At 50.6% G+C, this 18,389-nt stretch overlaps 1 long non-coding RNA gene across 1 annotated transcript; it reads left to right on the plus strand.

Annotated features, from left to right (window-relative positions):
* The first annotated feature begins 6,654 nt into the window (after positions 1-6,654).
* On the plus strand, positions 6,655-15,059 carry LOC114223102 (uncharacterized). The gene is made up of 3 exons (XR_003612068.2): positions 6,655-6,887; positions 11,784-11,946; positions 14,963-15,059. It is a non-coding gene; the product is annotated as an uncharacterized LOC114223102 (long non-coding RNA).
* Positions 15,060-18,389: the final 3,330 nt, after the last annotated feature.

The raw sequence follows: 18,389 nt of genomic DNA on the forward strand, positions 1-18,389 counted from the left end.
GATTCCCTGCACTCTTGTTTCTGCTGGCTGTCTGCCACCACGTAGCAGTGGACCCCAGACCAGTAGCTGTGCTTCTTCCTGAAGACCCCACTGGGCTGAGCCTCCCTGCCTGGCTTGCATCTACTCCACTGGCTAAAAGGCTGCCAGATCCCCGTCCGCTCATGTGCAGCTGAGACCCATCTTGCTGCAAATGCCCAGCGCCTTATGTCAGCCTGTCCCCCCAACAAATTGAGGTCTGGCACCATGTCTCTGCCTCCCCATCTCAGCAAGTGTGGCATTGATCAGAGCTGGGTGGCAGACCTTCTCCCGACATTACCTTGCAAGGGGCCCTTGGCCAACTGGCTGCCCCTCTGTCTTCTCGCTGGCAAGAAGAGGGGGTTCCTGAGCTTTGGTGTGCACAGCTAGCTCCCAGGAGGCTTGTGACTCCCCTCACTGCCACCCCCCTATGATTCTGAGTCTCTAGGTCTGGAGCAGAGCCCAGATACCTGCATTTCAGCCTGGCACTCCAGGTGGCTTGAATGCACGTGGGGCCCGCCACAGGTGGGAAGGGGACTCAGGCTTGATCCCGTCTAAGGTTTGAATTTCCATGTGGTCTAATTGAAGGCTAATTCTTAATCACCCTTCAACTTTTCTCATCCAGGGCTAAAATTAGAATCCCCAATGTAGTTGACCTTTTCACTCACTTGTCACCATGCGCTGAACACCCACTCTGGTGCCAGGACCTGGGATGGGGGGCTGACAGGGACACACAGTGGTCCCAGTCCCCCTGCTGTAGGGCCCTCATAACAGAGCCCTTGGCAACAACTAGGAGGAGCTGAACACTCCACTGGGGGCCCAGCATGTAGGGTAGATGAGTCCTGTTTTCTGGACTAGACGATGCTTTTCTCCCTGAGCGTTCTCAGCCTCCCCAGACAGGGGCTTGGCCCGGGCTCCCCCCTCTCCCGTCCGTGAGCCCTGCTGCGGCTCGGTGCGCACAGACCACATTCCAGGGGCTGCTCAGCCCCAGGGAGCCTGTTGTCTGCTGGCCCACTCAGGGTGGTGTGACAACCCAGTTGGCTGGGGATAGGATGGGATGGGGGTGGGGGGTGCTTTGGAATGGAGTCCCCCAGAGCCCTCTGCAGTCAAGGGCTTTATTAATATAGATTAATGAGCATAAACAGGATTCTTGATTTCCTCACATAAATGGATTTTGAATGGTTACTCTGGCAACGAGGCCTGCTTCCATTCATTATCCAGGGGAAGGAGAGTGAGCTTGGTAGGATCTCTGGTCTTGTCCTTGTATTTCACAGTCTCTGAGTTTGGGGTGGGGAGACCAGGGGGTGGCATGAGGAGGGATGTCATTCAAGGGGTGCTGCCGGCCTCTTGGTATGAGGCCAGGCACTGGGGGGGAAATAAGGCAGGTCTGGTGTGGACTCTTAGGGCCCGGAGTCCCGGGCCAGTGGGCCCATCCCCAGGGGCCATGAGCTGGCAGCCATGGTTCGGACATCCGAGGACACGCGGAACTTGTCTGTGGAGCACCGATCCAGGACGCGTCGTGCCAAGAGGTTTTTCGGCTGCCTGGCACTGGGGGAGGGCTCTAGCTGGGAGTCAGGGTGCTTTGTGGAGAGTCTCCCTGTGCTGCTCTCTACCCTCCCTGCTCTTGGGGCCCCCTATTGTGAGGCTCCCCCTCAGGCAAGAAGCGCAAGAGCTGGGGAGCGCAGCCTGCGCTACGCAGAGATGCCAGGCAGGACCCCAGGAGCACTGGGAAGGGGTACCCCTGACGAGCGGAGCTGGGTGGCACTGGGCCACAAGACCAGCCGCTCAGAAGTCTGTCTGCAGACACAGTGCTGACCCAGCATGAGCGGTGAGACCAGACTGATGCCAACGGCCCGTCAGGTGGAAAGCAGTCTTCTGGGCTCAGGTGGATTTCTCATCCTCACTGTAGCAGCCCCCCTTTCTTGAGCACTACGTGATCTGTTCCTGCCTCCCAGGAGCCATGGGAGGCTCAGAGAGGGTAGGCGTTGGTGCGAGGCGGCACAGCCAGCAAACGCAGTGTGGACCCATGTGGTCTGGCTCCAGAACCCACACCCATTACGTTAGTTGTTCCTTCAATTCTTTGTTGAGTGTCTATTTTGTGCAGGTACTGTCCTTGCAATCAGGGAGAGCCCTAAGGCTTCTGAGCATGTGTCTGGGACGCCAGTGTCAGTCCCATTCCACCCCTCTGACCCCGGTCCCCAGGGAGGCTGACGGCGTCCCTTTGTCAGTATCACGCACCCACTACGCAGAGGCAAATGCCCCCACTTCAGCTCATGGAACATGGCAGAGGAATGGTCTTCAAAACCTCCTGCCAGGCTCAGATGGGGAGATGGCAAGGGCAGAGCTAACCTCCCTCCTCCTCCTCCACTCTGGCCGGCTGCCCTCTGAGCCAGGCCTTCAGAAAGGAAACCCGGCAGAGGCAGGTCTGACTCCTGCAGAGGAGCGTGGCTGGGCTTCTCATCTGTCCTGGTGGAGATTCTGTCTTTCCAGGCAGTAGTTGGCCTCTCTCTCGTTGTCTTTGAATGGCTCTTGCTCAGCCCTCCCCAGGACAGCCTCCCCACTTGCGCAGGAACAAGGACCTACAGGAGGGCCCCATCTGCAAGGCTGTGCAGGGAGGCCAGCTTCCCCAGCGCCGGCTGTCATGGGGACTCAGGCCCCTTCTTCCCTCCCACCCTCCCTCTCTCCTTCCCACCCTCTCTTCCTCCCTTCCTTCCTCCCTCTCTCCCTCTCTCATTCCTCCTTCTTTAACTTGACCATCTTTTCAGGAATTCTGTCTGAATGCCTTGCACACTTCTACAACTCACTGCACAGTGCACCAGCTCGTATTGAGCACGGTTTAGATCTGGCTTCACGATTCTTAGCTGCCTTTCCGAACAGAGATGATGGCAGACCCAAGAACCAGATGCGTTGAGAGCAGTCCTGTCCAGTACCGTAGCCACTAGGCGCGTGTGGCTATTTCATTACGATTAAGTGAAGCATTCCATTGCTCAGTTGCACCAGCCACCTTTCAAGCAGTCAGTAGCCCCGTGAGGCTGGGTAGCTTCCATCTTGCTGAAAGATCTCTCGAACAGTGCCGTCTGGAGACAGCCTGGGTGGAGAAACAATGGGAGGGCTTGGGGGCGCAAGGGAAGCCAGTGTGCCAACTTTTGGTGGCTGTGAGGGCAGTGGTTTGGGCTCGGCTGCTGAGGCTCGGCGTGACCAGCACTGGGCACCTGCAAGGGCTGTCTTCACTCTGCCTTCTCTCTCACTCTAAAAATGTTGTGCCCCAAATCTCCTCACCTTTCCTTTTTTCACTGATTGCCAACCACATTAATTAGCTTTGTGTATTCTTTTACATTGAAAACAGGTGAACATAAGCAAATACACATGTATATTCTAACTCATCCCCCTTCACACTCTATCCTTCCCCTTCCCTATGGTCAGAGACCACGCCCTCTCCTTTTCACGGCTGCATCGTATTCCACTGCTCTGATGTACTTGGCTGGCCCCTTATCCGTGAACATTTGGGTGCTTCCTTTGTCTGATATATAGGCTGCAGTGAAAGTCCTGCATCTCTGCTGTTTACACCACGAACACGTTTATCTCTAGGATTAATGAAAATGCCCAGAGGTGGAATCGCTGAATAAAAGGGCATGTGCATTTAAATTGCCAACCTACCCTGCTTAGAAGTGGTAACAATCAGCTTAGACTCCTGCTGATGTATCTGAGACAGCCTGTCTACCCACAGCCCCACCTGCAGTGTGTGCTACGAACTTTCTGGCTTATTCCCGATCAGACAGGCTGTTTATCTCAATCTAGTGTAATTTGTATTTCTCTGATACGGACTGATCTGAGCATCTCGTCATGTGTTCAGGGGCCCTTTGTGTTTATGTTTGCTTCATTGAGTCAGCGTCACTTTGTTCCTGATAATGGACCGAAGCTCTCTCTTTTTCTTCTTCTTATTTGGAAAAACTTTTAAAAATGCAGGGTAGTACAGAGAACAGTTTGAGCAAAGCTCTAGAGCAGTGCTGTCCAACAGAACTTTATGGGAAGATGGGAATGTTCTAGAGCTGTGCCATCCTATATGGCAGCCCCCGGCCAGGTGTGTCTCTTGAGCTCTTGAAATGTGGTTAGTGCAACTGAAGAACTGAATTTTAAATTTTGTTTAATTTTAGTGCATTTAAATTTAAAGATCAATAGCCACGGCTGGCTAGTGGCTATTGCACTGGACCTAGCAGGTCTGGAAGCATTAATTGAGGTAGCTGGTGGGCCCAGTGCTGCAGGAGACTCTTACCATTCTTAGTATTTCAGGACCCTCCTGGATGCAAGTTGTTTGTAGCCACTAAGGCTGCACAGGCTGAGGTCAGGTCAATGCAGTGACTTTGAACAGAATGTTAGGAGGGCTATGGACTTGGTCGCCAGGGTTCAAATCTAGGCCCCGCCGCTTCCCAGCTGTGTAGCCTTGACCATGTTACTTGCCCTCTCTGAGCAGGCTTCCTAATCTGTGAAATGGGGTGGGGGGGTATCACTAGCATCTGCTTTTAAGTATTTGAAGATTAAAAGAGATAATTTGGTAAAGTACACTTGAACCCCGGCAGGGGCCAGGCCCACAGGAGGTACGGACACACTTTCCCAGGTTCGTCCTGACCACAGCTCAGTTAATGAGAGTCAAGAGGAGTCCCAGTGCTCTAGGCACCTGGTATTTTCTTACTTATTCTTCCCTAAGACCCTAAGGCATAGCTACTGTCCTTGGCTCCACTTGGCAGACAGGCACAAAGGGAAAAAAAATCGACACAGAGAGGTTAAGTAACTTGCCTCAGGTCACACAGCTAGGATGTGGCAGTCTGGGCTTCAGACTCAGGTTTGGTTGACTCCTGAGTCTGCTCCACTAACCACTGTGCTAAGTAGTCTGTGGTTGAAGGGCTGCTTCAAAGTATATTCTCAAAGGCAGTGGCTCTCAAAGTGTGGTCCCTGGACCAGCAGAATCAGCATCACCTCAAAAGGTGTTAGAAATGTCAATTCTTGGGCCTCACCCTAGAACAACAGAAACTCTGGGGAAGGGCCAGCCACCTGTGTTTTAAGAAGCATGCCAGGTTGATTCTTGGGCCCTAGAGTTTGAGAAGTGTAGCTCGTGGGGCCTTCAGAATATTGGCTTTGCATTCCATTGGGGTTCACAGCTTCTGCTGTCTCTACCGGCCCCACAAAACACCCTCCCCAACCCAGCATCTCCCTCTTGCCCTGGCTGCCCCCCAATCCATGTTCATACAGCGCCTCCTCTCCAGAGCTGCCCGTGGACGTGAGAGGTGGGTGGTCAGTGAGGGCTAGCCCCGCTTCTGTCCCCCTGCTGCTGGCCCAGCTCCGGGCTGGGTACTGCGAACCTGCTGTCTGCAGCGGGGCTTGCTTTTCAGGCTGTTATCTGCCCAGTAAGTAGCACCATGGAAAGCAGTGTGAACAGAGAGGCTACCACTCAGTTGTTTGCAAAGGGATGCATCTTCCTGGCTGATGGCTCAGTGTGACCGACTGTCAGCCTCAAATGACAGCAATCAGGGGCCCTGATGAGAACCCCTGCCATAGTGTGGAGCTCCCAGGCCCTCAGGGGAACAGAGGGAGGACGACACGGAGAAATGTGGGCCCCAGACAGCCTGGGGAGGCTCTGGTGCAGTCACTGGGGGGCCTTGGTTGCTCATCAGCACTGTCTGCAGAGCTCAGAAACCAGGAGCCGGGCCTAACCCCAGGCCATGAATTCAGACTCTGGGGCCGGCGCCTCGGTGCTGATTGTTTTGAAAACCGCCTCAGATGATTCTTTTCCTGTCCCAGCTTTGCTGAGACACAACTGACGTATAACACTGTGTCAGTTAAGGTGTGTAGTGCGGTGATCGGATGCACGTATAAACTGTAAAGTGACGACCACTACAAGGTTAGTTAACGCATCCATCACCCCAGTTACTAGTTTTTGTTGGAGTGGTGAGAACATTTAAGATCTACTCTCATAGCAACTCACAAGTGCACACTCCAGTATTGTTAAGCACCGTCACCATGCCGTGTGCTAGATCCCCAGAACCTACTCATCTTCTGGCTGGAAGCTCGGAGCCTTCAACCACCATCTCCTTCGTGCCCCCACCTCCCAGCTCCTGGCACCCCCCAATCTACACTCTCAGTTTCTATGAGCTCGGCTTTTCTCGATCCCACATCTAAGTATCATACAGCATTTGTATGTCTCTGTCCGACTTATTTTACATAGCATAATGCCCGCAAGGTCCATCCATGTCCTAGCAAACAGCAGGATTCCCTCCTTTTTTAATAGATACCTATATCTACCACATTTTCTTTATCTGTGGATCCACTGGTGGATACTTAGCTTGTTCTCATGTCCGTGGCTGCTGGGATGAACATGGGGGTGCAGTATCTTTGCGAGAGAGTGACTCCACGATTCTAATGTGTAGCCATGGCTGGAAACCATTGCTGTAAATGAGCACATCTCACCCTTAAAGAGAGGCTGGAATATCCTGGAGATCCCGTTTCAAATTCAGGTCCTGACTCAGTGAGTGTGGAGTCGGGCCCCAGAATCTGCATTCAAAGAAAAGCCACCCTTCAGTTTGCCAAAATGACCAATGCGTCTGCATCATCAGTTTTCCTGTTTGATTCAGTAAGTGTGGCGATATTGGGTAGCTTATTAAAGGGAAGTTCATTTTAGCTTAGGAGATTTCATCAGCAGAAAGCCAATCACCAGCACTTCATTAGAGAATTTTAACATTTATGCTAATTTTCCATGTAAGGTATTTTCAATTCATCTGCATGACTTGATATTTGGCAAGATGATTCTCGGTGAATGGGCTGCTTAAGGTGTCCACAAAGAAGTCTTTTGGCCAGCCCTGGGGAGAGAAACCACACAGGTAGGTCTTTGGGTGAGCCCCTGACTGTCCCAGAGCAACTCCCACCCCCAAAGTTATCAGGCTCTGCCTTCACTTCTTTTACATTTGGGGAATCTGCTGCTAAATGTGTTTGAAAACCAGATCTTTTTATTCAAATGCTCTAGTTGACAGCTGAGAAACATGAGGCTCAGAGAAGTTAAGCGACTTGCCTAAAGTAGCACAGCCAGGCCATTAGACCAGAGAGATGCTGCAGACCCTACATTGCCGACTCACCAGCAGAGTCCAGCCCATGGCTAAGCAGCTCCTGGCGGCAGGGTCACTGGGCCACAGACAGACTGCCCAGAAGAAGTACAGACTGGGGGTGGGAGCTGGGAGGAGTTTGGACCCAGCACCCTCACTCTCCCACTCCCCTCGCAGCATGACTGTCTCCCTCTGAGGGTCCCCCTGCCCTGTCTCCTCCATGGCAGTACCAAGGAAGGGTCAAAGGCCATTTCTTAGGACCCACTGAGGCATTTAGAGGCCAGAGGACAGAGATGCCTGTGCCTGCCCTTCCTTTGCTGCCTTGTTCCCTAAAGGAGAAGACCCTCCTGCAGCTCTGAACCACCCAAACCGGCATTGGGGAGCAGGCCACACCTTTAAGAATTCATGGGCTCCAGGCCTCTGCCTCTGGCTGGTCAGTAACTTTCATGCCCATTGCAGAGATGAGGCAACTGAGCCCCAGAGGTCAGTCTGGACTGGAGGGAGGCATGTCTGAACCTTGTTTGGGGTGGAGGGTTGGGGCTGGACTAGTGTTTCCAGCTATCCTTCACATCTTGCCTTGCCTTCCCCTCCCCTGGTCTCCGGTGGACAGCAGAGTGAGGGGCAGGCTGGACAGAGCAGGTGTCAAAGGCTAAAACTGGAATGGAAATGACCGGGAACCTTCTGTTGGGGTTTTGGGGATGGAGCCGCTGCTGGGGCGTGGCGCTGGACCTGTACCCCAATGGCCGAGTTCTGACCCACAGGGTTAGAAGTTTCCTGAAGATTGGGACCCCGGCCTCCCGCTGGGGAGGGGGCAGGGCCAGGCATGGTGTCAGAACAGCTAAAGGAGGCTGGAACTTCTCTGGCCTGTGGTCCATCTGGGCACAAGGCCTCAAACGGGTGTGTAAAGAGCCACACCAGGCAAGGCTGCCGCATGCCCTGTGCCCTCTGAGAGCTGACGAGGATGGGGACTCCCCCCTCCCGCGGCCGCTAAGCGGTGAAAGCATCTGATGTGGGTGACATTGGAGCAGCATCCGATGGAGGGGCTGCTCATTCCCACCCCAGTGAGATGCCCATGCCCCTAACTTGGGGCCTTCTGCACCTTACCCACCCGTCCAGGCTCTTACTGCATCATGCTTGAGAGCAGGTGCAGGGTTCAAAGCCCAGCACCGCGGCCGCCGCCACCACTCCTTAACAAGGCAATGTCCTCAAGCTGTCTGTATCTCCTCTCCTGATTTGTAGGGGGACAGTGTTAGGACTTATCACACAGAGACAGATGCAGCATTACTTAAGATGGTCTGTGTAAAAGGTTCAGGATGCTGCCTGGCACGTAGTAGCTGTTCAGTGAGTGGTTCTTTGTCATGGTGCCGTCTTTGGGAATGGGGAGGGAGGGGGCACCTAGAGGCAGCCCTGGGGAGGGGAGGGGTCGGGGGCCCGCAGAAAGGTTTTCTAGGCTGGCATGCCCTGCTGTCTTGGGGCCCCCACTCTGGAGGCTTCAGGGTCTTCATCCCCAGCCCAAGCCAGGGGCAGGCACCCAGGCTTTAAAAGCACGTGGCTGGTGGTGGGGGTGGGGGTTCAGTTGTCCTGCCTCAGCATCCTGCCGATCTCTGTCCACAGTCCTGGTGACGGCAGCTGGGCCTCTCATGCCCTCTCATCGGAAGTAGGATTTTTCTATTTCTGAGAGGCCTGTGCTGGGAAAGGGCAGCTGTGGTGGCTGGCGGTGGTGGTGGCGGGGGAGCTGGCGCTTCAAGCAGCCGGCCCGGGTGATGGTGGGGGGCACACTTTCCCAACCCTAATTCGAAAAATTGAGCTGAAAAACAGACCTTCTGTGTGACTCAGCGCCATTATCCCAAATCACGCGGAGAACGCACCAACCTCTGCCTGGCAAGTTCCTGCCGCAGAGCCTCCAGAATGATCCAGTGTTGAAGGAGGGGAGACGGGGGCTCGCAGCGCCACCACTTGCTCCTGAGCCACCGGCGAAGGAAGCTCCCGCCCGCAGGAAGAAGGCCCTGGAGAGGGGTTCTGGTCCTGGGGCTGGGGGAGGGGGGAGGGGATGGGCCAGTGTGGCAGGTGCCGGCAGGGCTGTGGGCTCTGCAGCGTGGGCCGGGGGTTTCCACCTGTCCTCCGGGCTGGAGCCATTCCTGGTCTCACCTCAGCAGGCTCAGGATATGGCTCTCAGGGAGTCCCTGCCCCGAGACAGGAGGCATTGCTTTGACACACAGGAAGCCTCCATTTCAGAAATAGTTAGTATACGCTGAATAGAGGCATTAAAAATGAGGAGGTAGCTCTTACAGGGAAGGACCCTAAAAGATGTCTACCCTATTACATTAAAAAAGCAGCTTATAAAATGGTGTGTAGACTATTGTCTTAGGCTGCTCGGGCTGCCATAACAGCATATCGTGGGCTGGGTGGCTTAAACATTTGTTTTCCCACAGTTCTGGAGGCCCGAAGTCCAAGATCAAGGTGCCAGCCAGGATGGTTCCTTGGAAGCCTCTCTTCCTGGCTTGCAGAGGGCTGTCTTCTGCTTTGTCCTCTCATGGCCTTGGCTTCTTCTTATTAAGGACGCCAATCCTATCAAAGCAGCACCATCCATGGCCTCATTCAACCTTAGTTAACTTCTTTAGAGACCCGGTCTCCAAAGAGCCACACCGAGGGCTAAGGCTTTAACATAAGGTGACTTCTGGGGGGCGGGGACAGACGTCCAGTGCATAACAAGGAGCAAACTCTGGAGCAGGACCCTGGGCTCCAAGCAGCTCCTCTGCTTACATGTTAGGTCACTTGGGTGGAGTGACATGACTTCTTTGAGGTCCTCAGTTTCCCCTCCTGTACTCTGGGGGAGATTGTACCTCTGCCTCCCACCTTCCGGAACGGTCATGAAGATGATGATGACTGTAAAGCTGGGAGAGAGCCTTGTAAATAGTCAGGGACCCCAAAATGAGAGGTCATCTTATGAGAAAGGAGAGCTGGGAACCCTGGGGCACCCCCACTTGTCAGGCTCACCTCTGCTTGGGAGGGGTGTTGACAGAGTCCGTCCCCCCACCCCTTCAGGAGCATCACAAACACAAGTGCCTGAGGCTGGGCTGGTGCCCTTGGTGGGGGTGGAGGTGAGCTGGGGAGGGGGGTTGCCATGGGCGAAAGGGCAGCTGGGGGGTCTGTAGGCCCCCACCCTGCTCCAGCCAGGGCAATCAACTGTTTTCTGGACTTTTCGAATTATCAGGATGAGATGGAAATTTGACTTGTCTGCTGGTAGGTAGCTGATTAGAGCCTTTAAAACACTAGCAAACCAAACCAAAACAGCCCCAGTTGGCCTGCCACCCGGCAGTTCCGGACCTCAGCTGTCAGAGCTGCTGCTGAGGTGGGTGGGGGAGGGGGCAGTCAGGCTTGGAAAGGACAGAGGCGCGGAGAAGAGGAGGCTGAGGGTGCTCCCCGTGTCCAGAGGGCAGAGGCCTGAGGTGTGCTGTTGAAAGTCCTCCCATGCATGGGACGGCCCCCAAACCAAGAATTAACTGGCCCCAAATGTCAGTGGTGCTGAGGCTGAGAACCCCCTCCCCCTTGTATGTTGGGTTGAGTGAATCTTTCTTGTTCAGGGCTGTTCTGTGCATGGTAGGATACACACACATGCGTGCATGCCCACACGCACACACGTGAGCACCCTTAACTCAGAGCCAGGCAGCAGGGGATCCCCCCTCAGTGCCCTCCTGAGGCCACCTCTCTGTCTGGAATACAATCAGGCCGGCAGCAAGCTGCCCGCTCCGTGTTCAGAAAGCAGCTCTAGGAGGTAAGATGTTTCTACACGTTGAGTCCCCTCCCTGTCTGTCCCTAGCCTCTCCAGGAGAAAAGTAGAGCCCAAATGTTGGTCATTATCATGGTGACAAGCTTCCTGGGAGATTGTATCTAAAATGTGTTATCCCAAGTATGATCAACCGGGTTCCTCAAGAGAGAAATGAACTCTTTTCATTCATTCTGAAAGCTTCCCATTTGGAACCCAATTCCCTCCCCACTGTGATGACATTGCCTTCTCATGTAGAGAGGGGGGGCCGCAACAGCAGGTGCACAGGCCCGGCTGGGCTGTCTTGGGCTTCGAGTCCTTAACAGCTTCCGAGGCTACTTCTCCGTGAACCAGCAATCTCAGAGTGTCTGCCAATTATTATTTGATTAGTCTCACCAAGGGCATCTTAATTTGTCCTTCCCAGGCACGTACTCTAGACAGACGGTTTGAGGAATTATGTCTCTGAGTCTGCTATAATAAGACAATTATGCTGGCCGCATCCCACACCACGGCAATAAGTCCTGAGCTTGGTCATGGCCTTAATTTCCATCTGGGGTGAGAATGCACGGACATTTTGAGAAGCCATAGCTTTCAGACGACCAGTGTCCAGAGGGAAAACTCAGGCAGGGCCTTGCGTCTGGGGCGATGTCTGTTCCCTTGGCCAGTGTGTGTTCTTTGGAGACCTGGGAGTAGTGTGTGGGAAGCACATGGACCTTGGAACACAAAGAATAGAGCTGGAATCCCAGTTCTGCCTTAAGTGTGTGGCTTTGGGAAAATGATTTAACTCCTCTGAGCCTCAGTTTTCTCATCCGTAAAATGGGTGCATGTCCTAGGGACACTGGTTGTTTATCTGCTGTTCAATGTCTCCTTTCCGTCCTTTGGTAACAGCTCCTTGATTTTCTTTTGGGCAGTTACCATCTCCACCATGTGCAGTATCAGAGGGACATAGATCCAGGTGTCCTGCCCTCCCCTGGCCGGAGGGATCGTGTGACCAAGGTGGGCCAATCAAAGCACCTTCAGCTGGGGACACCCTCAGAATGACCTCTGGCAGCCGAGCCCTGACAAGACTGCAGAGTGAGTCCTGCTTCTCCTAAGACCCCTGGGTGTGCCCAGGTTCCAGGTCCTCTTCTTGTCACTTCCATGAGCTAACCAATCTCCTTCCAGTAGGTTCCTTTTTGCTTAAATTCTCTGGGGTTAGTTTCTCTTGCTTGTAACTAAAGAGCCCTAAGTCACCGCAGGTTTGTTGGGAGATGGGAGAGTGGGTCTCCCAGTGTAATTACGTGCCTGCCTCGGAGCTTGGTACTCATGGACACTCAGCCAGCAGGGCTCTCTCCCAGTCTCCGCTCATAGCAGCAGAATTCATTGACATGGAGTTTATAAGCTGAGCCAAGCACCCAACATGAAGTGGTGAGCCGGGGCACCGTCTGCTCCGAGGACTCTCCACTTCGCTGCCTTGGTGTGCCCGTTCTCCTCAGATCCTTTTCGCACTCCCTTCTGACTCCTCAAGGTGAGGGGAAAGGAAGCTCAGGGAGGGGACCATGGATCCTGAGGTGTCTGTCCCTCCCTCTGGCTCTGGAGGGGGCAGCAGCCTGGGGCGGCGCCTGTCCACCTGCCCCCAGGATGTTGAGCCCGCCCCCGTGCCCCAGCTCCACGCTGGGGAGAGACTCAAGGCCAGGAGAAGCAGCTGTGATGATTTAAAATTGCATCTCCACATGCAGAGATGAGCTGCCTGGAGCCCCACCCATTTGCCTAAACCTCAGGAGAGGCAGGATATGCGGAGCGCCTCTGGATTGCAATCATTGGATCCAAGTGTATCAGCGAGCAACAAATGTTTGAGTTGCATTAAATGTGCAGAACCACTTCCGAATCACTCACCTCCGTTTCTTAAAAACACGAATCTATTTTGTGAGACATTAAATTCCACAGAAAAGTAAGCACAAAAAGAATATAACCAACACCCATATTGTTACCACTTAATAGTTGTTAACATATTATCCCATTTTCTTACCTTTTTTAAAAAAATATTTATTTTTAAAAGAGAAAGAAGAAGATAGCAGGAGGGGAAGAATGAAGGGGAGTAAGTCGGAGGGGGAGACGAACCATGAGAGACGATGGACGCTGAGAAACACACTGAGGGTTCTAGAGGGGAGGGGGGCGGGGGGATGGGTCAGCCTGGTGATGGGTATTAAAGAGGGCACGTTCTGCGTGGAGCACTGGGTGTTATGCACAAACAATGAATCATGGAACACTACATCACAAACTAATGATGTAATGTGTGGTGATTAACATAATAAAAAATTTAAAAAATAAAAAAATATTTATTTTTAGAGAGAGAGGGACGGAGGGAGAGGGAGAGAGAGAACAGGGGTGGGATGGAGCAGAGGGAGAGGGAGAGAAGCAGACTCCCTACTCAGCGCAGCGCCCGACGTGGGGCTCAATCTCAGGACCCTGAGATCATGACCTGGGCTGAGATCAAGAGTCAGACGCTTAACCGACTGCGCCAACCCAGGCGCCCCTTTACCTGCGTTTTTAAAAATAGTAAACATTAGCAGTGGAGCTAAAGGTTTCTTCAACTACCTTCCTCATTCCATTTCTCTCCTCCATGCCCTTGAGGCGACCTCAGCGGGGCTGCTGTAGACCCTTCTGCACACAGATAACACACATACTTCATTTTAACCTCGGTAGTCACCGTCTGAATAGACCACTTTCGGCTGCTCCTCTCCCTGGACATTCAGGTGTAATTTCCCCCAATTCTGTGAGCCTGTGCGTGCACCTGTCTCCCTGCCACCACGGTGTTCTTCCCTCCTTACCCCCGCCCCCTCCCGCCTCCAATCTTGCTGGGGCCTCCTCTGGTCAAACCCAGGGGCTGCTGACCAGCTTCATCTTCTCTAAGGATGACCGGCCACGCCTACCTTCCTGCTTTCTCCCCGCTTTGTTCTTTCCGCTTCCCTTCCAGGCTTCTCCTCTCGCCACCTCCCTACCCAGGCTCTGCCATTCTTCGTTCATGCCAGGACGCTCGGCTCACAGAGAGAAGCAGACATGGCTGAGACTTGTCTTACCTGGCCAGCACGATGTTCTGGAAACATTTAGAATGTGAACCCTCAGCCCCCAGGCACCCCCAATTTCTTACACCTGCCATACCGAGGTTACCACTGGCGCCTGTGGTGGAGACGGAGTTTGGCTCACTTGGCGTCTGTGTCAATCTCCTGGGATACTTCCTCCACAGCAGAGGCTGGGAGGCTAAGATCAGGGTTTTCCAAACTCCCTGCAGGTGTGGCTCCAGAAGGGCTTCAGAGTCACTTAACCAGGTGCATCTGCTTGGGATTTGAATTCAGACCTCAGTTAAGGGGGAGAGTTGCACCAGTTTTGCTGCAGTGTTTCCATCAGGCACAGGGCAGCCCCGGAGTGGGCGATTCTAGGGGCAGCTTCCTGACCTCCAACCACCTGTAGTGTAGACCTGGAGCCAGCAGTCACTTCCTGGTTAGGGCAGAAGTAACCATTCCTTTTTCCTGGTGAACCAGTTCTGTGAAGTTTTTTTGGAATCTCTTCTTAGCCTAGAGGTTATTTATTCATCCATCCCTTCCAAATGACTCTGTAAGCACTTGGTCCCTGGAATTAAAGCCACTTTTGCTTAAACTAGCTAGAGTGGTTATTGGTTTTTTTAAAAAAGATTTTATTTATTTATTTGACAGACACAGCGAGAGAGGGAACACAAGCAGGGGGAGCGGGAGAGGGAGAAGCAGGCTTCCCGCCAAGCAGGGAGCCTGACACGGGGCTCGATCCTAGGACCCTGGGACCATGACCGGAGCCAAAGACAGACGCTTAACGACTGAGCCACCCAGGTGCCCTTATAGTGGTTATCGTTGTATGCAACTGAACCCCGACTGATAGGGATCCTGAAGGAACAAGGTTTTTGACCCCTGATTTATTCCTTTACTTTCTCTGAGGGTACATTCTGACTTCAGTTTTACTCATTTATTTATTGAACCATCCAAAAATATGAATTAAGCATCTTCTAAGATGTGACAGTGCTGAACATGGGGGATACAATACCAAAATAAGATGGTACCAACCAACACCCTTCTTCCAGGCTTGGGGAATGCCGTTCTCCCGTCTTCTGAACTAGGAACCACACAGGCCTTTGACGCTTCTTTATTTTTACAACATTCACCGCCAGCATCCCAACATCATGGCCCCTTGGTAAGTTCTGGCTTCATAGTGAGCTTCAATAAATTGTTGATTTGGTGACATAGGACCCTGAGGCCCTGCCCTATCCCAGTGTATCCCTGTGCAGATGAAATGACACAGAAGCCACAAGGAAGGAGGCCACTACCCGAGAATGTTGCCTGTGTTTCTGAGGTTTCCAAAGGGCAACATTAGCATCTGTCCCCCAACCCCAGCGAACTGGGTCTAAGAGAGCTGATAAATTGCTGCTTTTTCCCAAGACAAAAGGCATTATCAGCCCAGCTGACAGAAATAGCTGCTTCTCTTGCAGCCAAGTTGGAATCACATCTGGGAAGGTTTAAACCAATCAAAACATTTCTTTTCGTATAAATGGATGTTCTAAGTGTTGAGATATGTCATGTTCCAAGAAAGGAAGTGAAAAGAACCCCACAGAATATCTCTGACTTTAAATGAGTCAGGGCTGCTGCAGGGACATACATATTTTCTTAACGTTTTCTTTTTTAGAGTGAGAGGGAGATTGTGAATTATTTAATCTCAACGTCAAGATAAATATTGCAAAGGATAAAGAGGGACCTTTCATAATAATGAAAAAGGCCAATTCATCAGAAGATGTAACAAGCCTAAAAGTAAACGCACCCAATAACAGAGCTTCAAAACACAAGAAGTAAAAGTGACAGAACTAAAGGGAGACATAGACAAATCTATCGTAGCAGGAAATTTTATTACCCCCCCATAACTGATGGAGCAAGTAGAAAACCATACAGAAGATCTGAACAAAACTATCAACATATTTAAACTGGTTGACATTTATAGAACCTCTGCTCAACAACAGGAAAACACATATTCTTTTCCCCTGCAAATGGAAGATTCTCCAAGATAGATCATATACTGGACCACAAAACAAGTCTCAGTAAATTTCAAAAAGTTAAAATCATAAATAATGCTCTTTTTTTAAAAAGATTTTATTTATTTATTTGACACACAGAGAGAGACAGCTTGAGAGGGAACACAAGCAGGGTGAGCAGGAGAGGGAGAAGCAGGCTTCCCGCTGAGCAGGGAGCCCGATGTGGGGCTCGATCCCAGGACCCTGGGACCATGACCTGAGCTGAAGGCAGATGCCTAACGACTGAGCCACCCAGGCGCTCCATAAATAATGTTCTGTAACCAAAATGGAATTACATTTGAAATAAAAAAAATATCTAGAAAATCTCCGAGTATTTTGGAAATTAAGCAACACGCTTTTATTTATTTATTTATTTATTTATTTATTTTTTTAAAGATTTTTTTTTAAATTTATTTATTGAGAGAGAGAGAATGGTAGAGAGAGAGCATGAGAGGGAAGAAGGTCAGAGGGAGAAGCAGACTCCCCGCTGAGCAGGGAGCCCGATGCGGGACTCAATCCTGGGACTCCAGGATCATGACCTGAGCCAAAGGCAGTCGCTTAACCAACTGAGCCACTCAGGCGCCCCAAGCAACACGTTTTTAAACAATCCATTGGTCAAAGAAGAAATCATAAGGAGAATAAGAAAGTAGCACAAATTGAATGAATAATCGAGTTCCCTTTCACTCTCAAAAGTAAAGTGACCAAATGTTTTGGTCTGCCCAAGGCTATCCCAGTTTTATTACTGAAAGTTTCATGTCCCAAGTAACTCCCCAGTTCTGGATAAACTAAAACAGTTGGTCACCCAATGAAATGTTTGCACTCACTATAAATTAGGTGGCCACCTTAGGCATAGGGCTTCTTTCTCTTTCTCTTCCCCAGCTTTATTGAGTATAATTGACAAATAATTGAATATATTTAAGGTATATGAATTGATGCTTTGACAAATGTATCCATTGTGAAATAATCACCTCAGTCAAGCTAATTAACATACCCATCACCTCACATAGTTACCTTTTCTTTGTTTGTAGTGAGAACACTTGAGATTAATTTCATTTTCTCTATTCATCTGTTGATGGACAGATTTAGGTTGTTTCCATACTTTGGCTATTGTAAATCATGCTACAATGAACACGGGAGTGCAGATATCTCTTTGAGATCCAGTTCCTTTGGATATATACCTAGAAGTGGGATACTGGATCATAAAGTAGTTCTATTTTTTAATTTTTGGGGGAACTGTATATTGTTTTTCATAATGGCTATACACATTAAATTCTCATTGGCAGCGTACAAAGTTCCCTTTTCTCCATATGCTTGACAACACTTGTTATCTTGTCTTTTTGCTAATTCCTGTTCTAACACATATGAGGTGATATCTCATTGTGGTTTTGATTTGCATTCCCCTGATGATGAATGATGTAGAGCATCTTTTCATGTACCTATTGACCATTTGTATGTCTTCTTTTGAGATATGTCTATTCAGGCCATTTGCCCATTTTTTAATTGTTTTTTTTTAATATGGAATTGTATGAGTATTTTTGGATATTAACCCGTTATCAGATATATGCTTTGCAAATATATTCTCCCATTCCATAGATTGCCTTTTTGCTTTTTTAATTGTTTGCTATGTAGTAGCTTTTTAGGTTGCTACAATCTTGTTTATCTATTTTTGCTTTTGTTGCCTGTTCTTTTGGTGTCGTATCCAAAAAATGCATGCCCACACCAATATCAAGAAGCTATCCCCTTGTTTTCTTCTAGTAGTTTTATAATTTCAAATCTTATGTTTAAGTCTTTAAGGGTGCCTGGGTGGCTTAGTTTTGGGGCTCAGGTCAGTGGGGAGTATGCTTGTCCCTCTACCCCTACCCCTGCTTGTGCTGTCTCTCCTTCAAATAAATAAATAAAATCTTTAAAAAAAAGTCTTAAATCGATTTTGAATTGATTTTGGTATATGGTGTGAGATAAGGATCTGTTTTCATTCCTTTGCATATGGATAGCCAGTTTTCCCAACACCATTTATTGAAGAGACTGCCCTTTCCCCATTGTATGCTTTTGGCAACTTTGTTGAAGATCAGTTGGCTGTTGATGCTTGAATTTATTTCTGGACTCTCTATTCTATTCTATTCTATGGATCTATATGTTTATTTCTTGTGAGCAGCGTGCTGTTTTGATAGGGCTTCTCCATTTTTTACAGAGGTGGCTTCAGTGAGATAATGGAAAGACCTGGTTTCCAATTCAAGCTCTTCCATTTGTTAGCTGGGGACCTTGGGCAAGTTATTTCACCTTTCTGGGCTTCCATTTTGTCATCTTCCAGACAGGGGCTGAGATCACCTGCCTTGCAAGGTGTGTCTAAGAAGTAAAGGAAGTGATGTGGCTGTAGTACCTGGCACATAGGTGCTTAGTAAACAGTTTCTGTGATTATTATTGTATCAGCTTCTTACAAACAGATGTCTTG

Source organism: Eumetopias jubatus, unplaced genomic scaffold, assembly GCF_037043125.1.
Source record: "Eumetopias jubatus isolate StellerSeaLion01/CBP00866 unplaced genomic scaffold, mEumJub1_p1.0 scaffold_17, whole genome shotgun sequence".
NCBI lineage: Eukaryota > Metazoa > Chordata > Mammalia > Carnivora > Otariidae > Eumetopias > Eumetopias jubatus.